Source organism: Manis javanica, chromosome X (assembly GCF_040802235.1).
Source record: "Manis javanica isolate MJ-LG chromosome X, MJ_LKY, whole genome shotgun sequence".
Taxonomy (NCBI): domain Eukaryota; kingdom Metazoa; phylum Chordata; class Mammalia; order Pholidota; family Manidae; genus Manis; species Manis javanica.
Window position 1 is genome coordinate 49,417,477 of NC_133174.1, and position 21,622 is coordinate 49,439,098.

Here is a 21,622-nt window from a genome sequence, read left to right on the forward strand (position 1 = left end):
ATTCAAAGATATGTACTTATTGCCCTTGCAGGCTTTAGATTCGTGGTTACCAAAGGTTCAAGGTTAGCCTCTTTAGTGTCTTATTGCCTAACTTAGCTCACTTATTCAGCTGTTATATATACTGGAGATTCTTTTCTTCTCTCCCTTCTTATTTCTCCTCCTCCATTCTTTATATGTCGGTTGTTTTATTCTGTGCTCTTCTGTGTTTCCTTTAACTGCTTTTAGTGGGTAGTTGATTTTATTTTTTGCCTTTAGTAAGTATTTGTTTGGTCTGCTTTCTTTTCTGTGATTTTATTTTCTCTCTTGGCATCTGTTTAGTCTTAGGAGTGCTCCCGTCTAGAACAGTCCCTCTAAAATACCCTGTAGAGGTGGTTTGTGGGAGGCAAATTCCCTCAACTTTTGCTTGTCTCGGAATTGTTTAATCCCTTCTTCATATTTAAATGATAATTGTGCTGGATACAGTATCCTTGGTTCAAGGCCCTTCTGTTTCATTGCATTAAATATATCATGCCATTCTCTTCTGGCCTTTAAGGTTTCTGTTGAGAAATTGGATGATAGCCTGATGGGTTTTCCTTTATAGGTCACGTTTTTCTCCCTAGCTGCCTTTAAAACTTCTTCCTTGTCCTTGATCTTTACCATTTTAATTATTATGTATCTTGGTGTTGTCCTCCTTGTGTCCTTTCTGTTGAGAGTTCTGTGTATTTCCGTGGTCTGTTCAATTATTTTCTCCCCCAGTTTGGGGAAGTTTTCAGCAATTATTTCTTCAAAGACACTTTCTATCCCTTTTTCTCTCTCTTCTTCTGGTACCCCTATAATACGGATATTGTTCCTTTTGGATTGGTCACACAGTTCTCTTATTGTTTCATTCCTGGACATCCTTTTATCTCTCTCTGTATCAGCTTTTATGCGTTCCTGTTCTCTGGTTTCTATTCCACCAATGGCCTCTTGCCTCTTATCCATTCTATTTATAAATCTTTCCAGAGTTTGTTTCACTTCTGTAATCTCCTTCCGAACATCTGTAATCTCACTCCAGGTATCTGTAATCTCCCTCCGGACTTCATCCCTTAGCTCTTGTATATTTCTCTGCATCTCTGTCAGCATGTTTATGGTTTTTATTTTGAATTCTTTTTCAGAAGACTGGTTAGTTCTGTTTCCTTCTCAGGTGTTGTCTCTGTTATCTTGGTCTGCCTGAAATTTTGCCTTTTCATGGAGATAGAGATAGTTTGCAGAGGTGACACAAGCGACGGCTGGAAGAACTTTCTTTGTTTGATTCCGGCTTTCCTTTCCTGAGAGAACAGTGACACGTAGTGACTTGTGTTGGGCAGCTGCACGCAGACAGGCCTTCTGATTCCTGCCCGGCTGCTATGGAGTTTCTCTCCACTGTTGCTCTGGGCATGTCCTGCCTTGGGCTGCTGCTCTGATATGGTGGAGGCGCCTTGGAGGTGGAATGGCCGGGGAGGCTATTTATCTCTGTGTGGGTCCTCCCTGCTCCCTGATTCCAGGGGGTTAGAGTGCCCAGAGTTCCCCTGATTTCCTGCTGCGGGACTAAGTGTCCTAGGATGCTTCCACTGGCTGTGGGGTCCCTGTCCCTTTAAGACTTACAAAAAGCACTTGCTTTTCTTTGTCCCAGGGTGATGGCTGTGGTTACCTGCTCACAGGTCTTACTTTCCTGTTTCCCTAGTATACAAGACCCCACACATGCACTGTGTCTGTGCTCTGATGCAGATGGCTAGGGCTGGCTATTTAGCAGTCCTGGGCTCCCTCTCCCTCCCCGCTCCAAGTCCTCTTCTCCCACCTGGAGCTGTGGAGTGGGACGCTTAGGTTCCGCCGGGCTGGGGCTTGTATCTTACCCCCTTCATGAGGCGCTGGATTCTCGCAGGTATGGATGTGATCTGGATGTTTTCCTGTGTCTTCTGGTCTCTCTTTTAGGAAGCATTGTCTTTGCTGTATTTTCAAATGTATATGTGGTTTTGGGAGGAGATTTCTGCTGCTCTACTCATGCCGCCATCTTGGCTCCCCTGTGCATCTGTCTTTTTCAAACTGGGCTGCTGCATTGTTAGGGTAAATTCCTTGAAGTGGAATTCCTGGGTCAAATGGTATTTCTATTTTGAGCTTTTGAGGAACCTCCATAATGTTTTCCATAATGGTTGAACTAATTTACATTCCCAGCAGCAGTGTAGGAGGGTTCCCCTTTCTCCACCACCTCACCAACATGTGTCATTGTTTGTCTTTTGGATGGTGGTGATCCTTAGTGGTGTGAGGTAATATCTCACTGTGGTTTTAATTTGGATTTCTTTGATGACAAGCAATGTGGAGCATATTTTCATGTGTCTGTTGGCTATCAGAATTTCTTCTTTGGAGAACTGTCTGTTCAGCTGCTCTGCCCATTTTTTACTTGGATTATTTGCTTTCTGTTTGTTGAGGTATGTGAGCTCTTTATATATTTTGGATATGAACTCTTTATCTGATCTGTCATTTATGAATATATTCTCCCATACTGTAGGGTACCTTTTTGTTTTATTTATGGTTTCCTTTGCTGTACATAAGCTTATCACATTTATATAGTCCCACTTGTTCATTTTTGCTTTTGTTTCCCTTGCCCGGGGAGATATGTTCATGAAGAAGTCGCTCATGTTTATATCCATGAGATTTTTGCGTATGTTCTTTTCTAGGAGACTTATGATTTCATGACTTACATTCATGTCTTTGATCCATTTTGAATTTACTATTGTGTATGGGGTTAGACAATGATCCAGTTTCATTTTCTTACATGTAGCTGTCCAGTTTTGCCAGCACCATCTGTTGAAGAGACTGTCATTTCCCCATTTTAAGTCCATGGCTCCTTTATCATATATTAATAGACCATATATACTTGAGTTAATGTCTGGAGTATCTATTCTGTTCCACTGGTCTGTGGCTCTGTTCTTGTGCCAATACCAAACTGTCTTTATTACTGTGGCTTTGTAGTAGAGCTTTAAGTTGGGGAGCGAGATCCCCCCACTTTATTCTTCCTTCTCAGGATTGCTTGGGCTATTCGCGGTCTTTGGTGTTTCCATATGAATTTTTGAACTATTTGTTCTAGTTCGTTGAAGAATGTTGTTGGTAATTTGATAGGGATTGCATCAAATCTATATATTGCTTTGGGCAGGATGGCCATTTTGATGATATTAATTCTTCCTAGCCATGATCAGGGGATGAGTTTCCATTTGTTAGTGTCCTCTTTAATTTCTCTTAAGAGTGTCTTATAGTTTTCAGGGTATATGTCTTTCACTTCCTTGGTTTGGTTTATTCCTAAGTATTTTATTCTTTTTGATGCAATTGTGAATGGAATTGTTTTCCTGATTTCTCTTTCTATTAGTTCATTGTTAATATATAGGAAAGCCACAGATTTCTGTGTGTTAATTTTGTATCCTGCAACTTTGCAGTATTCTGATATCAGTTCTAGTAGTTTTGGAGTGGAGTCTTTAGAGTTTTTTATGTACAATATCATGTCATCTGTAAATAGTGACAGTTTAGCGTCTTCCTTACCAATTTGGATTCCTTGTATTTCTTCGTTTTATCTATTTGCTGTGGCTAGGACCTCCAGTCTGTTGTTGAATAACAGTGGAGAGAGTGGGCATCCCTGTCTTTTTCCCGATCTCGGAGGAAAAGGTTTCAGCTTCTCACTGTTCAGTATGATGTTGGCAGTGGGTTTATCATATATGGCCTTTGTTATGTTGAGGTACTTGCCCTCTATACCCATTTTGTTGAGAGTTTTTATCATGAATGGATGTTGAATTTTGTCAAATTCTTTTTCAGCGTCAATGGAGATGATCATGTGGTTTTTGTCCTTCTTTTTGTTGATGTGGTCGATGATGTTGATGGATTTTCAAATGTTGTACCATCCTTGCATCCCTAGGATGAATCCCACTTGGTCATGGTGTATGATCCTTTTGATGTATTTTTGAATTTCGTTTGCTAATATTTTGTTGTCTATTTTTGCACCTGTGTTCATCAGGGATATTGCTCTGTAGTTTTCTTTTTTGGTCTGGTCTTTGTCTGGTTTTGGTATTAGAGTGATGTTGGCTTTATATAATGAGTTTGGGAGTATTCCCTCGTGTTCTATTTGTGGAAATCTTTAAGGAGAATGGGTATTATATCTTATCTATATGTCTGATAAAATTCCAAGGTAAATCCATCTGGCCTACGGGTTTTGCTCTTGGGTAGTTTTTTGATTACCACTGCAATTTCTTTGCTGGTAATTGGTTTGTTTAGAGTTTGTGATTCTTCCTTGGTCAGTCTTGGAAGGTTGTATTTTTCTAGGAAGTTGTCATTTCTTCCAGGTTTTCCAGCTTGTTATCATATAAGTTTTCATAGTAGTCTCTAATAATTCTTTGTATTTCTGTGGGGTCCTTTCTTGTTTATGATTCTGTTGATGTGTGTTGATTCTCTTTTTCTCTTAATAAGTCTGACTAGAGGCTTACCTATTTTGTTTATTTCCTCAAAAACCATCTCTTGGTTTCATTGATTTTTTCTTTTGTTTTATTCTTCTCAATTTTATCTATTTCTTCTCTGATCTTTATTATGTCCCTCATTCTACTGACTTTAAGACTCATTTGTTCTTCTTTTTCCAATTTCGGTAATTGTGATGTTAGACTATTCATTTGGGTTTGTTCTTCTTTCTTTAAATGTGCCTGGATTGGTATATACGTTCCTCTTAGGACTGCTTTTGCTGTGACCCACAGAAGTTGGGGCTTTGTGTTGTTGTAATTTGTTTCCATATATTGCTTCATCTCTATTTTAATTTAATCATTGATCCATTGATTATTTAGGAGCATGTTGTTTAGCCTCCATGTGTTTATGGGCCTTTTTGCTTTCTTTGCACAATTTATTTCTAGTTTTATACCTTTGTGGTCTGAAAAGTTGGTTGGTAGAATTTCAATCTTTTTTAATTTAGTGATGCTCTTTTTGTGGCCTAGCATGTGGTCTGTTCCGGAGAATGTTCCATGTGCACTTGAGAAGAATGTGTATCCTGTTGCTTTTCAATGTTTAGTTCTGTAGATGTCTATTAGGTCCATATGTTCTAGTGTGTTGTTCAGTGCCTCTGTGCCCTTACTTATTTTCTGACTGGTGGATCTGTTCTCTGGACTGAATGGTGTGTTGAAGTCTCCTAAAACGAGTGCATTGTATTCTATTTCCTCCTTTAATTCTGTTATTATTTGTTTCACATATGCTTGTGCTCCTGTGGTGGGTTCATGTTTATTAATAATGGTTAAATCCTCTTGTTGGACTGACCCCTTTATCATTATGTAATATCCATCTTTATCTCATTACTTTCTTTGTTTTAAAGTCTATTTTGTCTGATACTAGTACTGCAACACCTGCTTTTTTCTGCCTGATGTTCACCTGAAATATGTTTTTCCATCTCTTGACTTTTAGTCTGTGTATGTCTTTCAGTTTAAAGTCTCTTGTGTATGCACTGTAAAGATGGGTCTTGTTTTTTTATCCATTCAGTGATTCTCTGTCTTTTCATTGGTGCATTCAATCCATTTACATTTAGGGTGATTATTGTTAGGTATGTACTTATTGCCTTTGCAAGCTTTATATTCGTGTTTACCAAAGGTTCAAGGTTAATTTCCTTACTATATAAGAGTCTAACTTAACTCATTTGGTATGCTGTTACAAACACAATCTAAAGGTTCTTTTCTTTTTCTCTTCCTTTTTCTTCCTACTCCATTCTTTATATATTAGGTATCATATTCTGTACTTTTTGTCTATCCCTTGATTGACTTTGAGAATAGTTAATTTAATTTTGCATTTGCTTAGTAAGTACCTGTTCTCCTTTCTTTACTGTGGTTTTTTTTTAACCTCTGGTGACTTCTATTCAACCTTAGGAACACTTCTGTCTATAACAGTCCCTCCAAAATAGACGGTAGAGATGGTTTGTGGGAGGTAAATTATCTCATCTTTTGCTTATCTGGAAATTATTTAATCTCTCCTTCAAATTTAAATGATAATCTTGCCAGATAAAGTAATCTTGGTTCCCGGCCCTTCTGCTTCATGGCATTAAATACATCAAGCCACTCCCTTCTCACCTGTAAGGTTTCTGCTGAGAAGTCTGATGTTAGCCTGATGGGCTTTCCTTTGTATGTGATCTTATTTCTGCCTCTGGCTGCTTTTAACAGTCTGTCCTTATCCTTGATCTTTTCCATTTTAATTACTATTTGTCTTGCTGTTCTCTTCCTTGGGTCCTTTGTGTTGGGAGATCTGTGGATCTCTGTGGCCTGAGAGACTATCTTCTTCCCCAGATTGGAGAAGTTTTCAGCAACTACCTCCTCAAAGACACTTTCTATCCTTTTCTCTCTCTTCTTCTTCTTCTGTTATCCCTATAATATGAATATTGTTCCTTTTGTATTGGCACACAGTTCTCTCAATATTCTTTCATTCTTAGAGATCCTTTTTTCTCTCTGTGCCTCAGCTTCTTTGTATTCTTCTTCTCTAGTTTCTATTTCATTTATCGTCTCCTCCACCATATCCAACCTGCTTTTAATACCCTCCATCATGCTCTTCTATGATTGGATCTCTGATGTGAATTCATTCCTGAGTTCTTGGATGTCTTTCCATACCTCCATTTGTATGTTGATGATTTTTATTTTGAACTCCTTTTCAGGAAGTGACGTGAGGTCCATATCATTTAAATCTGTCTTGGGAGTTGTATTAATAATTTTACTCTGGACCAGGTTTCTTTGGTGTTTCATATTTCTATATGGCACCCTCTAGTTTCCAGAAGCTCTATTCTGGAGCTGCTCAGTCCCTGAAGCAATGTCGGAGGTTTCAGGGAAGAGGTATTTGTGCCTGGGTGGAGGAAAGAGCTGTTCCCCGCTTCCTGGCTGCTGTGCTTGTCTCTACTGCCTGAACCAGTCAGCTGAGCACACAGGTATAAGCTTTTGTCCCAGAGCAGCTGGATATGGATCCCTGCTTTCCACAAGCGGCCGAAATCCCAGTCTCCCCAGGATCTCTGCCTGTATTAACTTTCAAACCCAGTAGTCATGCGAGTCTCATGAAAGCACCATGAAATGTAGGTTTGTGCTCCCAGAGCAGATCTCCAGAGCTAGGTATTCAGCAGTCCCAAGCCTTCCACTTCCTCCCTGCTCAGTTTGTCTTTCTCCTGACTGTGAGCTAGGGTGAGGGAAGGGCTCGGGTCTCACCCAGCTACTGCTCTGGTATGTTACCCCGTTCTGTGAGGTCTGCTCTTTTCTCCAGGTGTAGGCTGTCTGGTGCATTCCTCTTTCATGTTGCTAAGGATTTGTTGCACCAACTATATTTTGTAATTGTATCAAGTGTTAGGAGGAAGCCTCTGTCTCTCCTCTCACACTGCCATCTTTAATCTTTTTGCTCATAACATTGGTTTTTGGTTTGTGGTTACTTTGGGGTTATTGCATGACAACCTACATATATAGCAATCTATGATAAATTGGTGACATTTTAGCTCCTCTTCCTCCACATTTTATATTTATGATGCCTTCATTTACACATTTTTATTTAGTGATTGCCTTAACTAATTTTTTGGTGTAGATGATTATACTATTTTTTTCTTTTTGTATTTCATGCTAACTTTCATATGATATATCTACTTCAGGTATATGTTTGCTTTTACCACTGAAATTTTGCTTTCACATTTTTCTTGCTTCTCGTTGAGTTCTTGTATTTTCTTCTTAAAGAAGACCCTTTAAATTTTCTTTAAGGCAGGTTTACTAGTGGTGAACTCTTTTAACTCATGCTTATCTGTGAAGGTCTTTATCTCCCCTTCCATTTTGAATGATAATCTTGTGCAGTAGAGTATTCTTGGCTGGAGGTTTTTCTCTTTCAGCACTTTGAATATTTCATGCCATTCCCTTCTGGTTTATAGAGTTTCTGCTAAAAAAAATTTAGCTGATAAGGTAATGTGGTTTCTTTGTAGAAACTCCTTGATTTTTTCTTGCTGCTTTTAAATTTCTTTCTTCGTATTTGATCTTTGATCTTTTAAGTATGATGTGCATTTGCGTGGCCCTTCTTGTGTTCATCTTGTTTGGGGCTCTGTCTGCTTCCTGGATCTGGGTGTATGTTTCATTCCCCCTAGGTTAGGGAAATTTTCAGCAACTATTTCTTCAAATAAGTTTTGTATTCCTTTCTATCTTCTTTGGGACTCCTGTGGTGCAGATGTTCAGACATTTAATATTGTCTCACAGATCCCTTAAGCTATCCTCATTTCATTCTTTGTTTCTTTTTGCTGTTCAGCTTGAGTGCTTTCCATTACTCCATATTCCAAATTGCTGTGATGTTCTTCTCCAACCTCTATTCTGCTATTTATTCTTTATAGTGTTTTTCATTTCATTTATTGAATTCTCATCTCTGATTGGTTGTTTTGTATTTTCCATCTCTTTGTAGAGGTTCTCACCATGTTCCTCCACTCTTGTCTTAAGCCTGTTGGGCACCAGTAATAATCATTAATTTGAAGTCTTTTAGATTGTTTAACTCTGTTTCATTTAGTCCTTTTTCTATAGTTTTGTCATTTTCTTTCGTTGCAGGTATATTCTTCTTTCTCCTCACTGTGACTCATTTTGACTTTCTGTGCTTAATTCTATCAATTAGTAGAAAGCTTAACTATCCCATTCTTGAAAAATTGGCCTTGTATACAGAAGGTCCTTTGATAGATTGTACATACCTGATAGCTTTGTATGGCTGGGTAGCTAAAGACCTAAGGATTTTCAGCTGACAGCTAAGACACAGCTGCCCTTGTGTCTGTACCCTCTGAGTTTGTTTAGAAGGGTGTACCATCAGAGGTGCTCCTAAATGGATATTGATGAGGTTCATGCTGGCATGGAGGCAGTGGGCCCAGGTGTGTTTTCTATGAAATGTGGTCTCTAGGTCTCTGTATATGCAGCTTCTAGCTCCAGGTCCACAGTGCACCAGTGGCTCATGTGCACTTCCCAGGAACCACTTTCCAGCCTGTAGTGTACCCCTCTGCCCAGAAAAAGCCTCCAGGAAATCAGCATCTCCACAATTAGTAGATCTTGCTCTTGCAGTGCAGCAGTGGTTCAGGTGTGTTCTGCAGTGGTGGGCTGAAACCATATCTACACGGTTGGTGCAGTCCAGGAAGCCCTGCCTCTGTGGAAAACAGCTCCATATTTGTAGTGAAGCAGTGGCCAAGGCATGCTTTTGAGGAGTAGGTAATCACTGGTTCCACATCCTTCATGCATCTCCAGGCCAAGGCATGGTCACCAGGAAAGCCCCTACTTCATAGCTACTAGTTCAGAATCCATGGTGCAACAGCTGCTCAGGAGTGCATCAACTGGTTTGAGGAAACCCTGCCTCTGGATCTACTGGGTCGTTGCCCATGGTGTGGTAGTGGCCAGGGTGTGCTCCCCAGGTGTTGGCAGTGACTGGCTCTGACCCCTTGAGGCAGCTATGGCATAAATGCTGTCTCTAGCTGATGTGTCTGTGTTTGAGCAGGGGAAGGAAGCCCCCTAGATGAAGTCTGAAACAGGATGTGCACTCCAACCATGTTCCCTGCATCACTATCAATCTGAGGAAGGAGTACAAACAATGGCACTGGGTAGACTGCCAATCCAGGGAGAGTTCCAGTCATTCCTCACCAAATGGTGGTGTTTTAGTTCTATAAATCAGGAATTTTACTCATAATCTGGCTGCACTTTTAGACATGACTTTTTTATTTCTATGCCCTAGGAAAGGAACTCTGTCCTGGTCCCTCAGCAATATCCCTTTCTACTTTAGATCATTGCACTGGGGGTGGTTTTCCCTCCATTATCGTGCCTCTGTCTCTTTTGTCATTTTTTATGTGATCTTCCTATCCCTTATTGTGCAGAATATGTTCCCTCAGTCCTCAGTTCTTCAAAATGATTTGCTCTGTGTGTAGGTGTAGATTTGGTGCAAATGAGATAGAAGATGGGTTCAAGCTCTGTCTATGTCACATCTTCACAGAAATCTCCAATCTCCTGGACTTTTGCCTTTTCCAACTGGGCCTGGCCTTGCTGCTCTCACTGTGCACTGCCCTTTGATCTTCCTCCAAATAAACTGAATCAGATCTTCATTTGTTCTTTTTCTAGTTATTTGTGGTTTAAAGTTGTTGATTTTGTAACTTATTTTTCTTAATAAGCGTGTTCATTGTTATAAATTTTTTTCTTAAAATGTTTTTGCTGCATCTCCTGTTTGGTATGTTTTGTTTCCCTTTTCATTTCTTCCAAATTATTATTTTTTTGCTTTTTATTTCTTCTTTGACTGATTGCTTGTTCAGCAACACAATGTTTAATGTCCACATAATCGTGAATTATCTAGTTTTCTTCTTGTTATTGATTTATAATTGCATACTACTTTGGTCAAAAACGATGTTTGATATGACAGCAATCCTCTTAAATTTTTTAGGCTTTTGTTGAGCCCTAACCTATAATTTACTTTGGACATTGTTCCATATGCCTTTGTAAATAATGTGTATTTCACTGCTGTTAGGTGAAATATTCAGTATATGTTTGTTAGGTTCCTCTGGTCTAACATATAGTTTATGTCCAGTGATGATCTATCCATTGATAGAAGTGGAATATTGAAATCCCTTATTTTCTCCCTTCAGATTTGTTGGTGTTAATATATTTATGTGTTCTGATGTTGGGTCCTTAAATATTTACAATTGTTATATCCTTTTAATGAATTGAACCCTTTAACCAATACATAATAAGCTTTTTTGTTTCTTCTAATAGGTTTTGGCTTAGTCATTTTTTTTTGACATAAGTGTAACTACACATGGTCTTTTATAGTTTTCACTTTTACATAAAACCCTTCCCATACCTTTACTTCCAGTCTATGTGTGCCTTAAAGTTGAAGTGAATCTTTTATAGGCAGCACATAGTTGGGTCTTTTTAAAAATGTATTCATCTACTCTGTGTCTTTCAGTTTGAGAATTCATTCCATTTATAGTTATTATTGATAGGTAAGGATTTACTATTGCCATTTCTTAACTGTTTTATAGCTTCTTTGTTCCTTTCTTCCTTTGTGATTTGTTGATTTTCTGTAGTGGTACACTTTGAATATTTTCTCTTTTCATTTACACCTACAATAGTTTTTACTTGTTTTTTTTTGTTATGATGAGGCTTGCAGAAAACATCTTACACTTACAAATGTATTTTAAACACATTCAAAATCTCTACATTATCACTGTCCCCCCATTTTGTATTTTTGATGTCACAGTTTATATGTTTATGTATCCATTAACAAATTATTATAGAAACAGTTATCTTAATACTTTTGGCTCTTAGCCTATATACTTAAGGTAAGTAATTTATACACTACCATTACAATATTAGAGTATTCTTAGTTTAATTATGTATTTACTCTTACCAGTGAGTTTTATACTTTCATAGGTTTTCATTCCACTGTTAACACCTTTCATTTTGGGTTAAAGAACTCCTTTAATTTTTTTTTTTGGTAAAGATTGTCTAGTGGTAATGTACTACTTCAGTTTTTTATTGAGGAAATTTTCCTCTCTTTAGTTCTGAAGGACAAATTTTCGGGTTCATTATTCTTGGTTGGCAGCATTTTTCTTTCAGTATTTTGAATTTATCATCCCACTCCCTTTTGTACTACAAGGTTTTTGCTTAAAAATCTATTGATTGCTTTATGGCAGTTTCCTTGTATGTAACAAAATGCATTTCTCTTGCTGCTTTTATGATTCTTTGTCTTTAATTTTTTATAATTTAATTAAAATATGTCTCTGTCTCTTTTGTTTCATCTTATGTGTTCTTTGGATTTCTTAGATATTGATGTCTACTCCTCTCAGCATTTAGGATGTTTTCACTTATTATTGCTTTGAATATGCTTTCTTCCCCTTTTTCTCTCTTCTCTCTTATTATTCAGATATTGATCAACTTCATGGTTTCCCATAAGTCCCCTAAGCTATCTTCCTCTTCGTTTCTTTTTATTTTGGTAACATTAATATACAATTACATGAGCAACATTGTGGTTACTAGATTCTCCCCATTAACAACTCCCCACCACATACCCAATTACAGTCACTGTCCATCAATGTAGTAAGATTCTACAGAGTCACTTCTCATCTCCTCTGTGGTATACTGCATTCCCCGTGCCCTGCCCTACATTGTGTGTGCTAATCATAATGCCCCTTATTTCCCTTCTACCTCCCTTCCCACTCACCCTCCCCGGTCCATTTCCCTTTGGCAACTTTTAGTCCATTCTTGGGTTCTGTGAGTCTGCTGCTGTTTTGTTCCTTCAGTTTTGGTTTGTTCTTATGCTCCACAGATGAGCAAAATCATTTGGTACTTGTCTTTCTCCACCTGACTTATTTCACTAAGCATAATGCCTTCTAGCTCCATCCATGTTGTTGCAAACAGTAGGATTTGTTTTCTTCTTATGGCTCAATAATACTCCATTGTGTATATGTACCACCTCTTCTTTATCCATTATTTTCCACAATGGTTGAACTAATTTACATTCCTACCAGCAGTGAAGGAGGGTTCTCCTTTCTCCACATCCTTGCCGACATTTGTTGTTGTTTGGATTTTGGATGCTGGTCATTCTAACTGGTGTGAGGCGATATCTCACTGTGGTTTTAATTTGCAATTCTCTTATGATTAGTGATGTGGAGCCTCTTTTTATGTGTCTGTTGGCCATCTGAATTTCTTATTTGGAGGAGTGTCTGTTCAGATCCTCTACCTATTTTTTAGTTGAATTATTTGCTTTTTGTTTGTTGAGACATGTGAGCACTTTATATGTTTTGGAAGTTAATCCCTTGACAAATATGTCATTTACAAATATATTCTCCCATACCATAGGGTGCCTTCTTATTGGACTGATGATGTCTTTTGCTGTAGAGAAGTTTTTAGTTTGACATAGTCCCACTTGTTCATTTTTGCTTTTGTTTCCCTTGCCCGGGGAGTTATGTTCATGAAGTTCCTCATGTTAATATTCAAGAGAGATTTGCCTATGTTTTTTTCTAAGAGTTTATGGTTTCATGACTTACATTCAGGTCTTTGATCCATTTTGAGTTTACTTTTGTGTATGGGATTAGACAGTAATCCAGTTTCATTCTCTTACATGTAGCTCTCCAGTTTTGCCAGCACCATCTGTTGAAGAGACTGTCATTTCCCCATTGCATATCCATGGCTCCTTTATGATATATTAATTGACCATATATGCTTGGGTTAATATCTGGACTCTCTATTCTGTTCCACTGGTCTATGGGTCTGTTCTTGTGCTTTGTAGTGGAGCTTGAAGTTGGGAAGCGAGATACCCTCTGCTTTATTCTTCTTTCTCAGGATTGTGTTTGCTATTCAAGGTCTTTTGTGGTTCCGCATGAATTTTAAAACTATTTGTTCCAGTTCATTGAAGAATGCTGTTGGTATTTTGATAGGGATTGCATTGAATCTGTATATTGCTTTAGCCACGATGGCCATTTTGACAATATTAATTCTTCCTAGCCAAGAGCATGGGATGAGTTTCCATTTGTTAGTGTCCCCTTTAATTTCTCTTAAGAGTGACTTGTAGTTTTCAGGGTATAGGTCTTTCACTTCCTTGGATAGGTTTATTCCTAGGTATTTTATTCTTTTTGATGCAATTGTGAATGGAATTGTTTTCCTAATTTCTCCTTCTGCTGGTTCATCATTAGTATTCAGGAATGCAACAAATTTATGTATATTAATATTGTATCCTGCAACTTTGCTGAATTCAGATATTAGTTCTACTGGTTTGGGAGTGGATTCCTTAGGCTTTTTTATGTACAATATCATGTCATCTGAAAACATGACAGTTTAACTTCTTCCTTACCAATATGAATGCCTTTTATTTCTTTGTGTTGTCTGATTGCCATGGCTAGGACCTCCAGTGCTATGTTGAATAAAAGTGGGGAGAGTGGGCATCCTTGTCTTTTTCCTGATCTTGAGGAAAAACTTTCAACTTCTCACTGTTAAGTATGATACTGACTGTGGCTTTGTCATATATGGCCTTTATTATGTTGAGGTAATTCCCCTCTATACCCATTTTGTTGAAAGTTTTATCATGAAAATATATTGAATTTTGTCAAATGCTTTCACAGCATCTATGGAGATGATCATGTGGTTTCTGTCTTTGTTTTGGTTGATGTGGTGGATGATGTTGATGGATTTTCGAATGTTGTACCATCCTTGCATCCCTGGAATAAATCTTACTTGATCATGATGGATTATCTTTTTGATGTATTTTTTTTTTTGCACGAGGTAAGGATTTTATTCTATTCTAATCGCAAACTCAATTTGTATACATACATTTTAGTATTATTTCTTTTCATGGAAATTATAACTTTTTAGTTTCTAACATTCATTATTCACAGCAAATATCTTTTGAGAGGGGAGCCAAGATGGCGGCGTGAGTAGAGCAGTGGAAATCTCCTCCCAAAAACACATAGAGCTATGAAAATATAACAAAGAAAAATCTTCCTAAAATAGAGACCACAGGACACAGGACAACATCCAGACCACATCCACACCTGCAAGAACCCAGCGCCTTGTGAAGGGGGTAAGATACAAGCCCCGGCCCGGCGGGACCCGAGCGCCCCTCCCCCCGGCTCCCGGCGGGTGGAGAGAAACCGGAGCAGTTTTTTTTTTTGGCGAGCGCTTTTTGGAAGCCTTAGAGGGACGGGCCCCCGTTGCTGGGGAGGCAGGGTGGCGGGACCGGTGAGGAGGTGCCTGGGAACGGCGCCGGAGGACAAAGAATATCCCGCGTTTCTCCCTGCGAGACCTGGGGGCGGGTGCCTGAGACTGGTGCCTGAGGACGGAGGAGGTCGCGCGTTTTTCCCCTTTTTTTTTTTTTTTCTCTTTTTGGCAAGCGCTTTTTGGAAGCCTTGAAGGGACGGGGACCCCAGTGCTAGGGAGGCACGGTGGCGGGACTGGTGAGCGGGTGGCTGGGACCGGCGCCTGAGGACAAAGAATATCCCCCGTTTTTCCCTGCGGGACCGGTGGGCGGGTGCCTGAGACCGGCACTTGAGGACAGAGGAAATCGCGCATTTTTCCCCTTTTTTTTTTTCTCTTTTCTGCGAGTGCTTTTTGGAAGCCTAAAAGGGACAGGGACCCCGGTGCTAGGGAGGCAGGGCGGCGGGACTGGTGAGCGGGTGCCTGGGACCGGCACCTGAGGACAAAGAATATCCCGCATTTTTCCCTGTGGGACCGGTGGGTGGGTGCCTGAGACCAGCACCTGAGGACGGAAGAAATCGTGCGTTTTTCCCCTTTTTTTTCTCTCTTTTTGCCAAGTGCTTTTTGGAAGCCTTGAAGGGACAGGGACCCCGGTGCTAGGGAGGCAGGGCGGCGGGACTGGTGAGCGGGTGCGTGGGACCAGTGCCTGAGGACCAAGAATATTGAGCGTTCCTTCCCTGCGGGACCGGTGGGTGGGTGCTTTTTGGAAGCCTTGAAAGGACAGGGACCCTGGTGCTAGGGAGACAGGGCAGCAGGACCAGTGCGCGGGTGCCTGGGACCGGCACCTGAGGAAAAAAAAAAAAAAAAAAAATCGCGTGTTTTTTCTTTTTTTTTTCCTTTCTGTTCCCTCTCTCATTGTTGCTGTTGTTGTTTTGGTTTGGAGAGTGCTTTTTGGAAATCTTAAAGGGGCAGGACAGGTCACTTAGACCAGAAGCAGGGAATCTGGGGATCTCTGGGCACTCTAACCCCCTGGGCAGCAGGGAGCACAGAGGCCCCTTACGGAGATAAATAGTCTCCTGGCTGCTCCCCCTCCAACGGGGCTCCACCATTTTGGAGGAACAGCCCCAGCCAGGCCAAGCCCACAGCAACAGTGGAGATAAACCCCAAAGCAACTGGGCAGGAAGCAGAAGCCCTGTCTGCGCACAGCTGCCCAGCACAAGCCACTAGAGGTCGCTATTCTCCCAGGAAAAGGCTACAAACCAACAAGAAGGGAAGCTCTTCCAGCGGTCACTTGTACCAGCTCTGCAGACTATCTCTATCACCATGAAAAGGCAAAACTACAGGCAGACAAAGATCACAGAGACAACACCTGAGAAGGAGACAGACCTAACTAGTCCTCCTGAAAAAGAATTCAAAATAAAAATCATGAACATGCTGACAGAGATGCAGAAAAAAATGCAAGAGCAATGGGATGAGATGCAGAGAAAAATGCAAGAGCAGTGGGATGAGATGCAGAGAAAAATGCAAGAGCAGTGGGATGAAGTCCGGAAGGAGATCACAGATGTCAGGAAAGAGATCACAGAAGTGAAACAATCCCTGGAAGGATTTATAAGCAGAATGGATAAGATGCAAGAGGCCATTGAAGGAATAGAAGCCAGAGAACAGGAACGTATAGAAGCTGACACAGAGAGAGATAAAAGGATCTCCAGGAATGAAACAACACTAAGAGAAATATGTGACCAATACAAAAGGAAAAACATTCGTATTATAGGGATACCAGAAGAGGAAGAAAGAGGAAAAGGGATAGAAAGTGTCTTTGAAGAAATAATTGCTGAAAACTTCCCCAAACTGGGGGAGGAAATAATCGAACAGACCATGGAATTATACAGAACCCCCAACAGAAAGGATCCAAGGAGGACAACACCAAGACACATAATAATTAAAATGGCAAGGATCAAGGACAAGGAAAGAGTTTTAAAGGCAGCTAGAGAGAAAAAGGTCACCTATAAAGGAAAACCAATCAGGCTAACATCAGACTTCTCAACAGAAACCCTACAGGCCAGAAGAGAATGGCATGATATACTTAATGCAATGAAACAGAAGGGCCTTGAACCAAGGATACTGTATCCAGCACGACTATCATTTAAATATGATGGTGGGATCAAACAATTCCCAGACAAGCAAAAGCTGAGGGAATTTGCTTCCCACAAACCACCTCTACAGGGCATCCTACAGGGACTGCTCTAGATGGGAGCACCCCTAAAAAGAGCACAGAACAAAACACACAACATATGAAGAATGGAGGAGGAGGAATAAGAAGGGAGAGAAGAAAAGACTCTCCAGACAGTGTATATAACAGCTCAATAAGCGAGCTAAGTTAGGCAGTAAGATACTAAAGAAGCTAACCTTGAACCTTTGGTAACCACGAATCTAAAGCCTGCAATGGCAATAAGTACATATCTTTCAATAGTCACCCTAAATGTAAATGGACTTAATGCACCAATCAAAAGACATAGAGTAATAGAATGGATAAAAAAGCAAGACCCATCTATATGCTGCTTACAAGAAACTCACCTTAAACCCAAAGATAAGCATAGACTAAAAGTCAAGGGATGGAAAAACATATTTCAGGCAAACAACAGTGAGAAGAAAGCAGGGGTTGCAGTACTAATATCAGACAAAATAGACTTCAAAACAAAGAAAGTAACAAGAGATAAAGAAGGTCACTACATAATGATAAAGGGCTTAGTCCAACAAGAGGATATAACCATTCTAAATATATATGCACCCAATACAGGAGCACCAGCATATGTGAAGCAAATACTAACAGAACTAAAGAGGGAAATAGACTGCAATGCATTCATTGTAGGAGACTTCAACACACCACTCACCCCAAAGGATAGATCCACCGGGCAGAAAATAAGTAAAGACACACAGGCACTGAACAACACACTAGAACAGATGGACCTAATAGACATCTATAGAACTTTACATCCAAAAGCAACAGGATATACATTCTTCTCAAGTGCACATGGAACATTCTCCAGAATAGACCACATACTAGCTCACAAAAAGAGCCTCAGTAAATTCCACAGTATTGAAATTCTACCAACCAATTTTTCAGACCACAAAGGTATGAAAGTAGAAATAAATTCTACAAAGAAAACAAAAAGGCTCACAAACACATGGAGGCTTAACAACATGCTACTAAATAATCAATGGATCAATGAACAAATCAAAATAGAGATCAAGGAATATATAGAAACAAATGACAACAACAACACTAAGCCCCAACTTCTGTGGGATGCAGCGAAAGCAGTCTTAAGAGGAAAGTATATAGCAATCCAGGCACACTTGAAGAAGGAAGAACAATCCCAAATGAATAGTCTAACATCACAATTATTGAAACTGGAAAAAGAAGAACAAAGGAGGCCTAAAGTCAGCAGAAGGAGGGACATAATAAAGATCAGAGAAGAAATAAACAAAATTGAGAAGAATAAAACAATAGCAAAAATCAACGAAACCAAGAGCTGGTTCTTTGAGAAAACAAACAAAATAGACAAGCCTCTAGCCCAACTTATTAAGAGAAAAAGAGAGTCAACACAAATCAACATAATCAGAAATGAGAATGGAAAAATCACGACAGACTCCACAGAAATACAAAGAATTATTAAAGACTACTATGAAAACCTATATGCCAACAAGCTGGAAAACCTAGAAGAAATGGACAACTTCCTAGAAAAATACAACCTCCCAAGACTGACCTGAATGTAAGTCATGAAACCATTAAACTCTTGGAAAAAAACATAGGCAAAAACCTCTTAGACATAAACATGAGTGATCTCTTCTTGAACATATCTCCCCGGGCAAGGAAAACAACAGCAAAAATGAGCAAGTGGGACTACATTAAGCTGAAAAGCTTCTGTACAGCGAAAGACACCATCAATAGAACAAAAAGGAACCCTACAGTATGGGAGAATATATTTGAAAATGACAGATCTGATAAAGGCTTGACGTCCAGAATATATAAAGAGCTCACACGCCTCAACAAACAAAAAACAAATAACCCAATTAAACCCAATTAAAAAATGGGCAGAGGAACTGAACAGACAGTTCTCCAAAAAAGAAATACAGATGGCCAAGAGACACATGAAAAGATGCTCCACATCGCTAATTATCAGAGAAATGCAAATTAAAACTACAATGAGGTATCACCTCACACCAGTAAGGATAGCTGCCATCCAAAAGACAAACAACAACAAATGTTGGCGAGGCTGTGGAGAAAGGGGAACCCTCCTACACTGCTGGTGGGAATGTAAATTAGTTCAACCATTGTGGAAAGCAGTATGGAGGTGCATCAAAATGCTCAAAACAGACCTACCATTTGACCCAGGAATTCCACTCCTAGGAATTTACCCTAAAAACGCAGCAATCAAGTTTGAGAAAGACAGATGCACTCCTATGTTTATCGCAGCACTATTTACAATAGCCAAGAATTGGAAGCAACCTAAATGTCCATCTGTAGATGAATGGATAAAGAAGATGTGGTACATATACACAATGGAATACTACTCAGCCATAAGAAGTGGAAAAATCCAACCATTTGCAGCAACATGGATGGAGCTGGAGAGTATTATGCTCAGTGAAATAAGCCAAGCGGAGAAAGAGAAATACCAAATGATTTCACTCATCTGAGGAGTATAGGAACAAAGGAAAAACTGAAGGAACAAAACAGCAGCAGAATTACAGAACCCAAAAATGGACTAACAGGTACCAAAGGGAAAGGAACTGGGGAGGATGGGTGGGCAGGGAGGGATAAGGGGGGGGAAGAAGAAGGGGGGTATTAAGATTAGCATGCATGGGGGGGAGGGAGAAAGGGGAGGGTGGGCTGCACAACACAGAGAGGACAAGTAGTGACTCTACAACATTTTGCTAAGCTGATGGACAGTAACCGTAATGTGGTTGTTAGGGGGGACCTGATATAGGGGAGAGCATAGTAAACATAGTATTCTTCAGGTAAGTGTAGATTAAAAATTTAAAAAAAAAAAAAGAAAGAAAGAAAGAAAAGGGGGATTACTCCTTAACAGGATAAAACTATTGGTAAATCAAAGATCAACGCATGCTTTAAATATCCTTAATGTTGATCACTTAAAGGGTGTCAGATGATCAGCTATGGAGGTACTCTTTTCTGATAATATTCCTTTCTCTTAATTAAAAAAAAAAAAAAAAAAAAGCAGTTACTGTGTGCTGACCTCCAATGAGTTCTGCACAGTGGTATAGAGGGCATGTCAAAGTGTGGGCAAAGGGTCTGTTTGTTTCTACGCAGAAGATCAAGGCCTAGCTTGGATACCCAGAAAATGAACTAAGATACGATATGAGGAGGAGCTTCCGGCATCAGCACTCTCTGGAGGACTCGTGCCGGGGGATGATCATCAAAAAGCCTCCACAGGGATCCGGACGATGCTGCGGTTGTGGCTGCATCCAGCCCACCATCTCCTGGACTTGCCATAAGAAGGAGGAGGGAGATGTCTAGGCTGGCATGTGCATACAGTGAGACAACGAATTTGACTGGATCTGTACTGTTGGAACTCAACCAGGAGTTGGGAGGGGTGCAAGTTGTAGCGCTACAAAATCTTATGACTATAGACTATCTACAGTTAAAAGAACATATGGGATGTGAACAGATCCCAGAAATGGGCTGCTTTAATTTGTCTGATGGTTCAAGTACAGTTGGAAAATATCCATCATATCATAGATAAATTTTCACAAATGCCTAGGGTGCCTAAATGGTTTTCTTGGCTTCACTGGAGATGGCTGGTAATTATAGATTTGCTTTGTTTATGTCACCGTATTCCTATTATGTTAATATGTGTGTGCAAATTAGTTAGTAGTTTAAAACCTATACATACTTAAGGTACTATACAAGAAGATATGTCAAAGAAATAATCAATCCTCCCAAGTTTCCTTCATATGCTACATCTATAGCTTTTCTTCTTCCTTCCTAATTACAAACTTTAAATAGAATTCGTGCCTCATATCGAATTTACCGAGTATCATAATTCCTCCAGGTGGTAAAGATACCTCGAGACAAGTGCTGGGCATAGAAGCCACAGGGCATAAATCTGCAAAGAAGTAAAAAGCTAACCTTTGCAAACAATATGGCTTCTCTCTCACTTACCAACTTTACATTTCCCTGTATGGCCCCGGAAGATGACTGGTTAGCCAGAGACGGGTAAGATTCCTCAAGGGAGGAACAACCTAAGACAGGCACAGTCGCAGGGGGGCCATCAGGTGAGAATTTGGGGATCAACAGAGGTGAGGCTCAGAACCTCACCCCCCCTGCTTTGAGAGAAATCTTCTGCATCCGTGGATGTCTTGCTGCCCTTGTCTAGCCTGGATTAATACTTAGTCCATAGGCACACACCTGATCATCTGATCATCTACATTTGCCTTCTTACAGCACTAAACTATGTTTTCTACCTTTATCTTGCATCTACCTACCACTTCAGCATTTTATTAAAAATAAAAATAATAATAATAATAGGAGAAATGTGGGATCAACATATAAATCAAGTACAAAAATCAAATGAATATTCATATTTGACCTGATGGTTTATAGGTCATATTGCATGATCAAAACCGAAAGTTTCTGTGATGACTGCCCTTGTACTGTTCACCATGTAAGAATTTATTCACTCTGTAAGAATTCGTTCACCATGTAAGAACTTGTTCGTTATGCTTCAGAAGATTGGAGACTGACGAGAATTAGGCTTGAGATGGATTAATGATTGTACATTGAGCATTGACCCCCCTATACTGAATTTTATTGTTGTTAACAACCATTTGATCAATAAATATGAGAGATGCCCTCTCAAAAAAAAAAAAAAAAAAAAAATATCTTTTGAGAGGAATATGTACAATATGAACGTGTATGATATATACAAAGAGTAGTGCTTTTCTTTTTATTGAAGTAT